Below are 16,072 nucleotides of genomic sequence, written 5' to 3'. Positions count from 1 at the left end.
GGAGGATATCTAGGTGGACGCGAGTCTGAATTATGTTGAAAAACCGATCGCAATCTTGGACCGGAAGGTCAAGGTTCTGAGGAACGAGGAGGTGCCTTCGGTTCAGGTCCAGTGGCAACATCAGAGAGGGTCCGAGCTGACTTGGGAGCCGGAGTCAGAGATGTGGGAGCAGCATCCGAAGTTGTTTGTGGCATGAGACTTCAGGGGCGAAGTCTGGTTCTAGTGGGGGAGAATTGTAACATCCCAAATTTCAGGTGTGTCTCTTAAACCTTTCCCTTTTCCAAGATTTTCAAGTTAAGCCCTTAAATGATGTATTAAGGCAAATGAGTACGTTGGTCGTACTGAAGAGTACGCCGCGTGTACTTATGTGCTTAAGTTGGACGCGGACTCGCCTAGGTACGCTGGGCGTACCCAGAGTTACGCTGGGTGTAGCGGGCCCAGATGCAAACCCTAATTGTGGCTTGTGCACTATAAAAGGAATGCTAAGGTCTTATCCTCAGCCACCATTTTAGAGAGTGAAACTCTAAGAGAGCATTTCCTTCGTCCTAAAGCTTATGTGTGAGTGTTCTAAGCTAAAAGTGCCTTTGTGTGTTAGTGAAGAAGAAGGAGAGGTGCTTGTGGAGGCTAAGGTTTGGAGTTCAAGCTTGGATCTGAGTTTTTCTGAGGGAGGAGCTTCACTTAGAGGTAAAAAGCTCAGAACTTTCCTCTTTATTTTGTTTTGGTGTTTTATGGTCCATTTCTAGGGTTAAGTCCCTAAAGTTGGAGACTTTATGAGCAAAAGGGGCTCCATGGACCTAGATATGTCCCATTTTAGTGTTATGTGTGTTGTTGATCCATAAAAATCCCAACTTGGTCGTCATTATGAAGCCATGTTTGAGTTATGGGCTTTAAAGTGTTAGGAGTGGAATGATTTGGGTGTTGGTGACTCTCACAGCCATGCAAAGGGCTTAGGGGTAGTCAGATCTGAGAGTTGGACGTGTGTCTTAACCGTTTAAGACCCCACATGAAAAGGAGCATGAAACTGGGATTTACGCGGGGCATAATCCCAGTACGCGCAGTGTAGGGGGTCGCGTTCCCCGATTCTGTGAGGTTGTCGGGTACGTACAACATACAGGTTTGGTACGCGCAGCGTAACCCGGGGAGTTGACTTTTGTTGACTTTTAGGGTTTGGTCAATGTTAGGGTCTTTGGGCCATGAGAGGGGTAAAATGGTCTTTTACCTTTCTGACAGTGCTAAGAGAAGGATTAGTCTAGCCTTGAGAGTTGTATTGATTAGAGTATTTATTCCATGTGATTAGGCGGAGGCTAGACCAGATTTTTATCGAGTTTGAGATTTACCGAGTTACCCGAGGTGAGTCTTCTCACTATACTTTACCTAGAGTGGTAATTAGAGTTATATGACAGAGTATCTTGTATGCTGTTTATGTGATTGTGATACACTGCATTATTTCTATGTGATTCATGTCGTGTATGTTCCAGAGTTTACAGAGTTAGAACCGGAAGGTTCACAAAGTTAGGACCAGAGGATCCACAGAGTTAGGACCGGAGGGTCCACAAAGTTATTGCCTCGAGTGGCTAATATGTGTTATATGTGGTATTTTGGGGAACTCACTAAGCCTTGTGCTTATAGTCTTTGTGTTATGTGTTTCAGGTACCAGTGAGGATCGCAGGAAGGCGTCGGCATGATCAGTACACACTATTGGAGTTTCCTACATTTTGATCTTGGGATGTGATTTATGGTTTTGTTATGTGACACATTGAGAATTGAGAATTTTTATGAATGAAATTACATTTTTAAAAAGTGAAAATTTTTGTTTGAAATTTACGTTGTTACAGTAGTGGTCATTTTGACTCTTACTGATATGCTTGTATGTGCTTATTGTCTTTGTGACTCACGCTTATATGTATGTAGGCCTAAGTATGTGGGTTGATACGACATGTTTGAATTGAGATTAAGATACTGATACAAGTTCTTCCTTTCCGAATTAGATAGATTCATATTTGAAAGAGGTTGACAATAAGTTCTTTCAAAATTATCGGAGGTAGATACGGACCCGAAACAACAACTTTCTATAATGTGGGGTTGATACGGACCTGACACATCTACTTGCTATCATATGGGGTTGATACGGACCTGACACAACTATCTGCTGTCATACGGGGTTGATAGGGACTCAAGACAATTATTTGTAGTCATATGGGGTTGATACGGACCTGACACAACCATGTGCTGTTATATGTATATATGTTATATGTGGTACTTTGGGGAACTCACTAAGCATTGTGCTTACGGGTTATGTTTATGGTTTCAGGTGCTAGTGGTTCGAAAAGGAAGGGTCCGACGTGACTGCACAACATCCCCCAGAGTTTATTCTGCATTGATAATTTTTACTCTGGTGTTTATATACTATTTTTATCTTGAATGGTTTTGGGAAACAACTCTTATATAAATCATTTTTTTAAAACGAAAATTCTGCCCTTGGATATCCGCGACGTTACATCCGACCCTCCTCCCGATCGTGGTTGCGTTCGGACCCACCATGAGAATTGGTATTATGATGGTAGGGTTACTGAGAAAGACGATGTTTTGGCCGACGGATAGGCTTAATATATGATAAATTAGAGATTAGGTCAAGATATTTATTTTGTTTCCTTAATTGCATGGATTTAATTAAATGATCACAGTAATTGAATGTGCAAAAACCCGAAAATTCCCTAATCGATTTAAAATTATTTAAAATTTTCTATTTTGTGATTGGTCCATTCATCCACATAATAGTTATATAGAACATTTGAACCTCTCTCTCTCTCTCTCTCTCTATATATATATATATATATATATATATATATATATATATATTGAGAGAGAGAGAGAGTGTGTTACGTTCAAATGTGGATGAATTATGGTGTGGATGTAGGATCCAATAAAAAATTAGGAAAAACTAAATCATTAATTATATCAATAAGGGTGGATTAGTAATATTACATATATATTAAATAAACTAGTTGATAACCCATGAGAATCATGGTTATACAATTAATTAAACATTAATATTAAAAAATCAAAATTATTAATCAATTATTTAAAATAAATTACTACTTAATAGATATTTTTTTTAGTTATATAAAATTATAATCATTGATTTAAATAAATACGTGAAGTTGTATCACCTTATAATCTGTATTAATTTTTTTTTTTTTAATCTAATGTTATTAATTTAATATAATTAGATTGAGAAAATTTAAAATTTGAAATTTAAAATGGAGAATCAATTATCAATTTAATGTAATTAGAGTGAGAAATTTAAAATTTGAAATTTGAAATGGATAATTAATAGGTTGACAAGTGGCACGATAGGTAACATATACTATTAATGAGGAGTTATAATAGTATAACACTTGTCAACATGAGAATAAACCTATTCTTTTATTAGAATAGGGAGATTCCAAAATTAAAATCCCATCATATCCTTAAAAAATTGCAATCAGTTTCTTATATACTCGTTCAAATAGCATGTCCTTCACCCCACCGATACCACCTTTTCATTCCTTCATCGTCATGGAATATGAAACACCTTCCCTTTCTGATCTTTGAGCCGTATTTCTTCTGCACTTTCTCGATAATTTCTTTTGAAGTTAGCGTCAATTATCTTGACCATCAACCTAATCAAATGCAAGAAAAAAAAAGACACCAGTTTCCAGTTCAGTTGTCTGATCTCTCATAACCATCTGTATGTATGCAAGTTTATTTTTGCGATGAAGGCTAAGTTTATCCAATCAAATGCCCATTCTTTGGCTGTCATTTCAGAAGTTGGGGAGGTATTATCGGAATTTTTGGAAAAGGTCAACCCTAGGGGAGGTATTATAATTTCTTTTTGTAAATCTAATTGTTTCTTTCATGTGTTTCAACCGAGATTTTCAATAAAACCTTACACTCATATCAAATCCACAAAATTGCTACTCTGATTCTACCACAAGATTTTTGAATTTTCTACATGGAGATAATAAACTTTTTACACCAATAGAGCAACTCAGTTGCAGGTTGGGGTTTCTAAATTTATTTTATGAATATTTAACATAATTTATTGACATTTTGCATTGTGAAATTGCATCTACACATACTTGTTTAGATGAAGTATACACTAAGTATCATAAGTTTTCTCTGTTTTTTGAACTATTGATATAGGAATTTATCATTAAGCCAAGAACTATATGTTGAAGTGTACTCAATTTGCTTGTTATTATAGTTGTAAACTTTTAATTAGTTCCTTGTGATTTGATCAGTTGGTTGGATCTGTGTTATCTCATGATTGTTTTTGTATGTGATTAATTTATATGAATCTGATTAGTATGTTAGTGTGTTTGGTTGTACTTTATCTTATTGCATGCAAGGTGTTTGTGAAAATGTCTAAAAGAGAACTTGATATAATATATACAATTTGTTTGATCGGTGGGTTTGGATGTGCATTATCTCATGATTGACTTTGTATATGATTGATTTTAGGTGAATTTGATTAGCATGTTAGTGTGTTTGGTCGTACTTTATCTTATTACAAGGTGTATTCTAGCAGAATGTATTATGCTACTTGTATTTCACTTGACAAGATCTGATGTGTATATACATCCTTGTATGTGTTCAATAGGTCTTTGATGGACATAACCAAAGAACAAAGTATAAACAATAACATCAATATGTGTGTAGAATACTCATAAACTCATTCTATTAGAATGTTTAAATGATCATTCGGTTAGAAATAACATAATTCTGTTAAAATATACAACCATCCGTTCTATTAGAATCTTATAACAATATAACGTGGTATGTATTCTATTTTGGAAGATTGGACTGTAATTTGCGAATTTGGTTTAAGGATTTCATACGTGTTGGTTGTAATTTAAAATGTTGATTATAATTAATGTTGATATTCTTCATATTTGTTTGATAGTCTCGTAAAACCAAGAATGATTGAAGAATCCAAGATTGATTCCAGAATACCAAATATTTTGAAAATAAAGAATCGAATAATGATTTCATACATCTCAATAGTCAGACATTCAAGAAATCAAGAACAAAGGCATTTTGCTCCTCTTAAAGAACTTGAGAGATATACAAACCACCCATGTTTCCTTAAACTATGTTAATCCTTACCTTAATATATACAAAAACATAGTTTTTTGTTTTTTGTTTTTTAATTTTTAAGGGGTTATTTTTATCGAAAAACTATTTTAAATATATCAAAATTCGTAATTTTTTGTTCTATATAGATATACATCAATATTGATATAGTTTTAAGATAAAATCGTTTTTTTAGTTTCAGCTTTTGTTATTCATAAGTGAATAAAAATGCATTTGATTTTTAATACAGTTTAGTCGTTAATCACTTATGAATAACAAATATGCTTATATTTTTAACAGTTTAAGTATCATTCATATATAAATATAACATATAATAAATTTTTTATAGTTTACATCCACTCTCGTCACATGTTATATTCACGTATGAATAAAACATGTATTAGCTCGTCTCACAAGTTATATTCATATATGAATAACACATTTATCTAAATTTTATTACATGTCATTTGTTATTCATATATGAATAAAGAGTTTGAGTTTTCTAAACACTTCTTTTTTTAGTAACATACTACTTATTCATATAAATAACAAATGAACCGTAACAAAGATATGATAAATACTTTATTCATATATGAATATAACATATGACGAGAGCTAATACACGTTTTATTTAATATGAATATAACATGTGACAAAAAATGATGTAAAAACTATAATTTAGGTAAGAAAAATTTATTTCTTATTATATTCATATATGAATAATACCTAAACTGTAAAAAATATAAGCATACGTTTTATTTATAAGTGAATAACGAATGCATTCTAATAAAAATCCGATGAATTTTTGTTCATTTATGAATAACGATAGTCAAAACTATAAAAAAATTATTTTATCTTAATATTATATCAATATGGAATATGGATGTCTATTTATAAAGAATAAAAAATTATGTATTTTAATATATTTAAAATAATTTTTCGATAAAAATTGCTTTTTAAAAAAACAAATATATATATATATATACTTTAAAAAAGCATTTACAAGATTTTGTTGAATTTTAAAATTTTATGCATGGCAGAAATACCATATCTAATATCTAAGTTCAACCATTGAAAAAGTCAACAAACCAAACCTAATATTCTAAGATCTCGAATGTTGAGTCAATGTTGACTCCTATCTTCACCTGCCGAGTCAATGTTGAATCCTGATATCTCGGCTGATAACTGTAGATTGTGGCCTGCCATCTCTAATCTCTTATACTCGGCATCAATACCACAAACCATTCATCCCCAACATGAACCTTCTCCACCCTTCTCCTCCTCACTCATGAAGAACTGGGTTGTCAACTACTTTCACGTCTTTGCTTTAGAAAACCTAATCTCAAACATCATCAAGCAGCACTCCGCTCTGTTTCTTCCTCTCTACATCAATGGATCTCTTTCTTTCAACATTAAATCATACTTGATTCAAACACGACTCACAACCTCCAGAATATTAATCACCGCAATCAAACACCTTTTACCACGAACACACCATCAAATAAAGATTGTGGCTTCACCATTGTCGCCCTTCGTTTCTCTCTAAAATACCCCAAATCAACATTGGCTTCATCACTCACTGCTTGAAATCGGTGCTGCCCTCTGTGTCTCTTTCATTTTTTATCGTTGCTCCTCTCAAACGATGGCGAAAAGCATTCTACAAAAAAGCCCTAACACAAACATTCTCCCACTGTCTCCAATTCACTTCTGACTCCCAGTCAGAAGTAATTTTTTCCGAAGACCTCTACAAGATCCTATTTTCTTTTAACTAACTCAAGATAACTTCTTGATACTTGATGCTTCTCACTTCCTCGCATACAATCTTTCTTCCCAATCAAAATACTCAATCTCATGATTTGAGATGTCTCTGTTCTAAAACCTAATGCTGAATTACTGTAGGTATGTGTCGTTTTTTCCATTTGTATCCAAACACCACCAAAAGCAACCCTCCTCACGGCCGTCACCACGAATCACCAACCACATTTTTGTTCGTCACTACTTTCGTTACCAACGAACACATAGACGGACGACTGATCGAGGCCCGGTGTACCGACGATGGTCCGTTTCTAAGCCCTTACCAAGGTTTCTCTATCTATCTATCTCATGTGTGTCTGTCGATTTTGTGAATTTAGATCTACGCTCATATGTGAGTTACCGTCTTCGTGGCAGTTTGTAGGGGCTGGCTATAAAGCCTTCTTCACGTTGAGAGCTTAGAAGTTGAACGGAGGTTTGGGGTAAAGGAGCAAACCATCTCTATGGCTAGAAAGCCTTATTCTATCTCTTTTCTTGAGATAAAAAACATGCCGGTTTCGATCCAACATTAGATATTTATTTCCTTTTTTCATTTTTAGTTAAAATTCTTAAATCTCGGTTTGATATCACTACTTTGGCTACTTTTTTTTTGAGTTTTTCTTATAAGTTTTTGATATTTATGAAGAATCAGGGAGTAAGTAAAGAGTAGGTGTTAAAGATTGGATGTGGAATAATGAAACAAGCAAACATTAGGTTGTTATTGTCAAAGGCCATTTTTATTGTGTCATATTTATACTTCAAAATGACAATTCTGTATGGTTTATTTACATAATGTACTCATTATGCAGGTAAGAGCAAGTGACAAGAGAATTTTGTTTCTATTTCCATTTTCGAAATTACAAATGATCCCAACAAAGAACACGACAAATCAAGATTCACCACTTCATTTGGTGGGTATTTTTTTTAACCAGATGTTGGTTGTAGATCTGGAAATCGCCATCATCTTCTCCTTTTATTGATCCAGGTAACATAATCCTATCACATTGTTTACCGGTGTCTCTTTAACTCTCTGAATTGTCTATGTTTGTGGCTATTTACCTTTAATGGACTTCTTATATTCTCTTTAATTTGCTACTTTTTTTTTGTTTTTCGCAAGGAGGAAAAGAAAGATGTCGAAATTTGGGTTTTTGACCTCGATTACATTTGTTTTTTTTTTCAGAGTCGCTGTAAGAGAGCTTCTATGTTCTTAATTGGTGGGTAATGTTAACGGGTTTACTGCTGATGTTTGTTTAATTGACTTTATTAACCTTTATTGTATAAAAAATGTTGAGAATTCTTGTTTAAGAAAATTGAATTGCAATTTTAGGTTTATAATGGAAGTATTCAGGCTATTGATGGATGTTGTACATTTTTTCGAAGAGATAGATTCTTAGTTGTTAAAGTTGTACATTTAGTCTTTAACCAATACTTTGGTTGCTAATTATTAAAAGAAAACAACCTTGAATCGATTGGTAAATGTAACTTTATCAAATGTTTTACCTTATTTCGGGGTAGCTAAGTTGATTCTAACTTGCATTCAAATCCTTTAGTTGTGAAATAATGAATATTGGTTATTTAATGTTTATCTTATTATTTATCAAATGGTAGTTCTTATTATTGCTGATATACTGTTTATGCTAAATGTTTGTGTTAATATTGTGTGTGACTGTATATGTGTATATGTATATGGCCATGAAAATGCAGCAAAATCCTAACTTAAGCGACCCAAGGAGGATTCTGATTTGATGATGAAAGAAAATCGACAGACCTTAGACGACTCTTACATAAATGGTGAGTTTTTATACAACTAAGAGTTTAAGATTTACATTTATTGGTTCAAAGTAATAAATTACTTCTATTACTGCTTAGCTAGCTGGTTTAAATTGGTTCAGTCATTTTCAAATGATAGCATTGTACGTTATTAAATGAGGGCTGATTCTTCCACATAAGTTTTTTATCCATCCACTGAATAATTAATGTAATGACAATTTTAATTTAGAGATATTGAAGAAAGGCAAGAACCACAAAAAAGTCAAAGAACTAATATATCGACATGGACGAGAATCAATAGTAGCAAGTAGCAGTGATATCTTCGAGGAGACCGGAGGAATGGAATCCGGCAGCCATTTATCAACGTTAGGGAGGTTATACACCTGGGAGAAAAAACTTTACGATGAAGTTAAAATATGATAACAGATCGTTGAATCATAAAACCTCAATCTTTTGTGTTTTTAAGTTATTATCGATGATTTCGACATTTTTTAGGCTCTTAATGGTATTAAGAAGCTATATGATTGAAAAATCTTCCCAATTAAGCGGTGAAAATGTAGCAACAAGCATAGAATTGAAGAAAAAGTCAACAATTTGTACTCCAGAAAACAAGGATATGCAAATGCATCTCGAAAACGAATTGAGAAGGTCAGAGACGACGAACTTCAACCTATGGGTAGGAATCTTTCACTACTAAAGGCAAAATCTGGCTCGTTAATTGCTTGCCGGGTTGGGAAGGGTTTTTTGCACACAGATTGCAGATAATACAACAAAGTGTTTAACCCCAAAATTCCTACCAACTAAAAGGTTGTTCTTAGTGGCCTGGCAATCAGTTTTCCATGAATCTTTAACACCTCCCGATCGAATAGCGAGACAATATACAACAATGTTGATTGAAACCACACAACTTTGTAACATTTGAAAAGCAAACTTTAGTTCCATTTAACTTGTTCAAGTTCTCATTTTTGTCGATTTTACCTCTGATTCCACTTTTTTCTCTGCAAATTGCAATAAGGTTTTGGATAGATGTGGAAAACGAAATTAAAATGGAGATGAATTTACTTGAATTTTATTTGGGTAATGAGAAGATAAGAGATCATTAACGGTTAAAGATCAAGAACTTAGAATGATATCATTGAAGGAAGCACATGAGGACGGGATTCAATTTCGAATTTGATGAAGGCGAGATGCATTAGTAATGGGAGTGAAGGGGGATTCTTGGAGAAGATTTCAGGAAGGAGAGCCCTGCATTTCCTTTGAAAATATCTTTCTCTATTTTCGATAATTAAAGGAGGGCATAATTGTCCAATACATTAATTTTTCAGTGGAAAGATAAATAAAGGCTGTGGAAAAATCAGCTCCCTTATTAAATCTATCAAATATGGTTCCGATAAACAAATTTATGCTTTCTTGTCATTTGTTTGACTGTATTGGCTTTGGATGTGAATGAATTTTTTTTTTGCTTTCCTATCATTTGTTTAACTGTTTTTAGACATATTTGTCCTTGATGTTGTAGAGTATGCTGTTGGTCTAGTTGTTCACACCCTTGATGCTGGAGAGCATGTTGGTTTTGGACATAACTGCCCTTGCCCCTGCTTTTGATTTGTCCTTGAAGTGGGAAATTTCAACCTGCTATTCTGATGTTGCTTCAAAACCCAAATGTGGATTGTAAGTATTGTGTCAATGTTTAACAATTATGGGGCATTGGATTGAGAGAGAATCATAGGTTGTAATTAATAACGATTTTTTTTTAAATAAAGCAACAAAAAATGAACTGATACGATAAGAATGAGAATTTCATAAATTTAGAGTTTTATGTTCTCAAAGTATTCTATTTTCATCCTCGCAAGAATAAGAATTTGAATTCTGTTAAGAATGAGTTTTTTGTTTAAAAGAAATCGGCTATTAAAAGGAATAAGATTTAATTCTTGAACTATGTTTCTTTCACAAAAAATAATAGAAAGAAGGATGCCTAGAAAATACATTTTTAAGCAAAATTAAGATTGAAAATTAAAATAAAGTCATGATCTGTTTTGGAAATTAAAGGCATGATTTTTAGAAATAGTGTTTTCCTTGTAATTAAAAAAAGAAAGACGTTTCCTTCTTAAAATTAGGGAAATAACCATACATTTTAATTTAAATTCTCTAATTGTAACCTTGTTTATAACTGACGAGATCTTCTCCTTCCTAAAAAATAAAGGCATGATTTTTTTTTTTTGCAAATAAAAATTAAAATACAGTTCAACAATCCATAAATATTACTATCTATCAGACATGTTACCAGAAATTAAGAAATTAAGCTACTGATAAGGAAATGAGATTTAAAATTTAAAAATTCAAATGTGATGACTAACCCTTATCCCCTATGAGTATATATGACTACTCACAAAATTTTAAATGTTTATGATTAAGAAAACATAAAGTGCAAATATATTGAGCTAACAATTGACTAATTCAACATCACAGATAAGGTTCAAACAGAGGAGATGATATGAAATTTAAAATTTAAATTTCCAATGTGAAGACCAATTCTTATCACACGTATATGACTACTCTTCGAATTTCTAATGACGTATTTTCCAACTTATAAAGCATCAAATTTTATCTCATATACTTTTTCTCCTTTCTACCATCAAATAGCAGAAACCACTCACAGTAAGACTCTCGTCTACCACCTGTGCTCCTACCTTCTCTCACTCTCTTAATAATACACAACCAATCATTTGTTTATATAAATTTGTAAAGAATCCTAACTTTTCATTTTTTATTCTTAATAATTTCATTTATACTAACATTATTCTTATCGATAATCGTTTAGATATAGTAAGGTATTTGCGTGAAATTAAGTCTTTAAAAACTAATTTGCGAAAGAAATTACTCGCACCCGTCGCTTAGCGCGGGTAAATGGTTAGTACCTTAAAAAACATTTACTAGATTTTGCTGAATTTAAAGAGGTATAACCTTTTAAGCATCATATACAACAATTTTATGCATCGGAGAATAATAAATCTTATCCAGTCAAAGACAAATTTTGAATAGGTCTTCTAAGCTTATCTTCAAATTAAATGGGTTAAACATGAGAATAATAAATCTTATCCGGTCAAAGACAGATTTTGAATAGGTCTTCTAAACTTATCTTCAAATTGAATGAGTCAAATATGACCCAGTATTCCTTAGAGTTCGGTCAGTTGAATCGGTCAATTGAATAGGTCTCCTATTGATGGAGATAAGATTGATATGCAGAAACCCAATGTCGACCACCGTTTCCTGTGGTCTACCTTCATCCCAATAAATCCTAAACGCCTCCCTTAATTTCTCATGTGAATTCAAGCTTTGAAATACAAACTCTCCACATAGGTTTGTAGATTTCTTCAAATTTCTCACCCACCATTATCGCCTCCACTTTGAAGCTTTACACCGTCGTGTGCTTTCTCTCCAATAACACTAGATCGAATGTTGTTGCTTCCATCTTGATGTCTGAAACCTAATCGAAGCGTTTACCACCACATTCAACGAATCCCCAGTAAGTATTGATTTATTTTGCTCAATCTTGTTGAATTATCTACTTATATTAGTGTAATTTGTTCTGATTTATGAAATCTATGTGGTCAACGACTTAACTTTTTTTCGAATCCTCACTTCTGATTTTTGCTTGGTCTACAAATCATTAGTCTTTCTAATTTTTACATTGTGAAATCGAAGTGGAAATTTCTTCTAATTTTTGCATAGTCTGCATATCATCACTCTATGTTTTTTTTGTTAGTTGTCGATGTTTGCATAATATCCTCATCAATTATGATTCTTGAAATTTGATGATTGTTTTCTGAATTGGAGTTAAGTTTCAGATTTCCGTCTGTGCTTCCGACTTCCCTTACCACATGTATTTGTTCATCACATTCTTTCCCCTTTTAGTTCATTTTTTGATAACTTATAAGATTTGTTTATGTTTTCATGTTTGTTTTTTCTTTTTCTGTAGGGTGTCCACATCAATAGGAAATTGGGATTTGGTGGGAGTTCAACTAAAATGCATAATTCTATGTTGGGATATGGGATATGGAATATTGGAGTTACATCTCAGATTTTCCCGCGACAACAGACACAACTTAATGAATAAGTCTATGATTTGATGGATTTATGGAAATGAAATTAGGATTTTGTAGGAGTTCAACTAAAATGCTGACTTTTTCTAATCTTTATTACTTATTATGCAAATTTCGTCAAAGGCTGAAAATTAAGAGGTACAAACCATTAGTGCATCATGTACAATGACTTTATGCATTAAAAGAATACTGAATCTTATCCGGTCAACATTTATGAAAAAAGTCAAATAAGATGATGATAGGATTTTGAATGGGTCAAAGTTTGACCAAGTGTTCCTCATATCTAATTGAATCGGTAAATACTAAATCTTATCCGGTCAGCATTTATGAAAAAGTCAAATAAGATGACGATGATAAGATTTTGAATGAGTCAAAGTTTGACCAAATGTTCCTCATATCTAATTGAATCGGCAAATACTAGATCTTATCCGGTCAACATTTATGAAAAAATCAAATAAGATGATGATGATAAGATTTTGAATGGGTCAAACTTTGACCAAGTGTTCCTCATATCCAATTGAATCGCTAAATACTGAATCTGTCAATAATAATGAAAAAGTCAAATAAGATGATGATAAGATTTTGAATGGGTCAAAGTTTGACCAAGTGTTCTTCATATCCATTTGAATCGGTCTAATACAATGTACACGTTATAAAGCATTTCATATAAACTGGAAGAGGCGCATTGATCTAGCATTCGTCTATCATGAATGTCTTGTCATTGACCGCAAAACCATGGTTCTCTCTCATGCTTGCTACCTCCTCCTTTGGTTTTTTTCTTTCTATTAAAATCGAATAAGCCCAAAAATGTCTTACGTTTAATCCTAGCCCAGGTATAAGAAATCTCTATCTGTTCGTCATTTTGTTTAACAAATTTTTTATGTCATTTTGTTGATCCGCATCCGTCGCTTTACGCGGGTAAACGGCTAGTATATATATATATATATATATATATATATATATATATATATATATATATATATATATATATATTAAGTTAATGATTACCATAATTTAAGGAAACATGTTTGATTTGAAAACATACGTGTATCCGTTGCCTACTTTTGTTGGTACACCCAATTGTTTTGTGAAAAAATAAATGTGTGGCTGAGATTGATTTCATCATTGTCAAGATTTTTTTTTAAGTTGAATCCTTTTATATATATATATATATATATATATATATATATATATATATATATATATAAACTACAAATGAATTTAAAAATGTTGCTAATTTTCGTGTGTGAATGTCCCTTGTGTAGATTAGTTAACCAACTTGCTACTGTTAAAAGAAAAATTAACCAACTAATTAGCTCCTTTGAGTTCACAAGTACTACTCTATCTACGGTTATCAATTAGGAATAATGATATCACAAATTCCTCATGAATTTAATTCTTTAGTTTTGTTAAGTTGTCCTTTAACCAAACTGTCCAATTGTTGCTTTATAGCTATTACCCTTTTTAGTTTCAGATGGTTTTATTCTTTAAATTGAGAAAACGTATCAATGATCGAGGTTTGATGCATGCTTCACAGATTAAAAAAAATACGTATGTTGGTATTGGTGCTGCTGACTGTGTATGGACTTCTATTTTTAATTAATGAACCGTGAGATATATTAAAACAAAATCAAAGCTCCACCTCTCGCAAAGAACTAGAAGAGATAAACTTTAATTAACAGTAACATCTAATAAAATGGAAAACAAAGGTTCATATTTTCGGAAATGAGATACTGCATTTTTCTCTGGTGTTATTAGAGGAGTTTTTTCTCCACAAAAGTTTGTTGTATACAACTTCCATAATCTTTCTTCTTCAAACCCTATAAAAGGAGAGCAGACAGACGTATTTTTGTAAAACTAGGAGAAAATCATTTTATTCAAGGAATTCAAAATTAATATTATAAAGAGTAAATTAGACGAATCGTCCAAAGGACATATTCAATCCTTATTTGCAAAAATTAACACAGACCGTCTATTATATTGTAGAAAGGTGGACGTTTCGTCCTTCCAAACATAAAATGACTATATTGCCCTTTTTATTTATTTTTTCATTTAGTTTTCATGTTTATTTTTGCTTTTTAGTTTTTTGTTTTTTATTGAAATAAATGTAATATATTGCCCAAAAAGAGTACTCCAACAACCCTCTATCTCCTTTATTACTCTTTCAAGAACTTCCCGAGGACCCTTGACATCTCACCATCACTGCCACCGGAAACCACCATCCACCATTGTGACTTTCATTGCCCACTACCGTCTACCATCGTATACCAATGCCTTTATCTCTCTCTCCATTTTCTAAACTCTGACACCTCTCTCTCTCTCTCTCTCTCTCTCTCTCTCAAGTCTGCACCTCCACGTATCACCATCAGTACATCCTGCAACCACCACCGGTCATCACCCAAATGAAATCAGGAAATGGATACTAGAACCTAACGAAATAGATGGTGGAGCTCGATCTAAGACCCTAGGTGGTGGTTTGAAACTCTAGGCAGCGGTTCGAAACCCTAGATGGTGGTGATCAGTTCAGACGTCAACCAAACTGTTTATTATTCAGACATCAAGAAAATGGAGAGATGGAGGTGTTTCTTAGACGATGAAGGTGCACGCCAAAGATCTTAGATTTGAGAGAGAGAGAGAGAGAGAGAGAGAGAGAGAGAGAGAGTGGTCTGTCTGACGGTGTTTTTAAGAAAAAAAAAGTGGCAGTCGACGGTGGTAAAAAGGAAGTGGTGGTATTACTGATGCTTTTGTAAGTTGGTTAGAGAAAAAGAATAAGAATTTGATATTAGGCTAGGGTTTTAGGTTGGAGCAAGGTGGAATATAGGATGGGGTTGAAATCTACTTTTACTGTTTTTTTTAATACAAAATAATTATACTCCATCCGTCCCAAAAATATAGTCTACCTTTCATTTTTTATTTGTCCTAAAATAGTAATCCACTTCTAAAAATAAATAATATTTTTACCAAAATATATCTGATTATTACTTAACCAACTAAGCATTTAATGGAACATTAAATGCAAAGTAAAGACAAAACTATTATTTTATTGTATAAAATTAATGGTAATTAATGTTTCTTTAATATGTATGTTTTTTTGTCCGTAGACAATAATTTTGGGATGGATGGAGTAATTAAATTAAAAATAAAAACAATGAGAGCAATATAGTAATTTTATGTTTGGTAAAGGATACAATACGTAAATTTAAATTAACAATGGATTAAGCGTGCACGTTTAAACAAACAAATAACCGTCGGAGTTAGTTAAATAGGAACTAGACATGCATTTTGACATTTTCATG

At 32.8% G+C, this 16,072-nt stretch overlaps 1 long non-coding RNA gene across 3 annotated transcripts; it reads left to right on the top strand.

The window, feature by feature from the left end:
• Positions 1-6,301: 6,301 nt before the first annotated feature.
• LOC145091634 (uncharacterized) lies at positions 6,302-10,177 on the top strand. Of its 3 annotated transcripts, none has more exons than XR_013702240.1 (3): positions 6,302-7,891; positions 8,087-8,697; positions 8,906-10,177. It is a non-coding gene; the product is annotated as an uncharacterized LOC145091634 (long non-coding RNA). The 3 variants fall into 3 exon arrangements; XR_013702239.1 differs by having other exon boundaries at positions 6,304-7,620; positions 7,716-8,697; positions 8,906-10,175; XR_013702238.1 differs by having other exon boundaries at positions 6,304-7,197; positions 7,285-8,697; positions 8,906-10,174.
• Positions 10,178-16,072: the final 5,895 nt, after the last annotated feature.

The sequence above is a fragment of the Lactuca serriola genome, chromosome 3, assembly GCF_051521515.1.
Source record: "Lactuca serriola cultivar US96UC23 chromosome 3, Lser_US96UC23_V15, whole genome shotgun sequence".
NCBI classification, from domain to species: Eukaryota; Viridiplantae; Streptophyta; class Magnoliopsida; order Asterales; family Asteraceae; genus Lactuca; species Lactuca serriola.
This window is presented reverse-complemented; position numbering and strand designations above follow the sequence as displayed.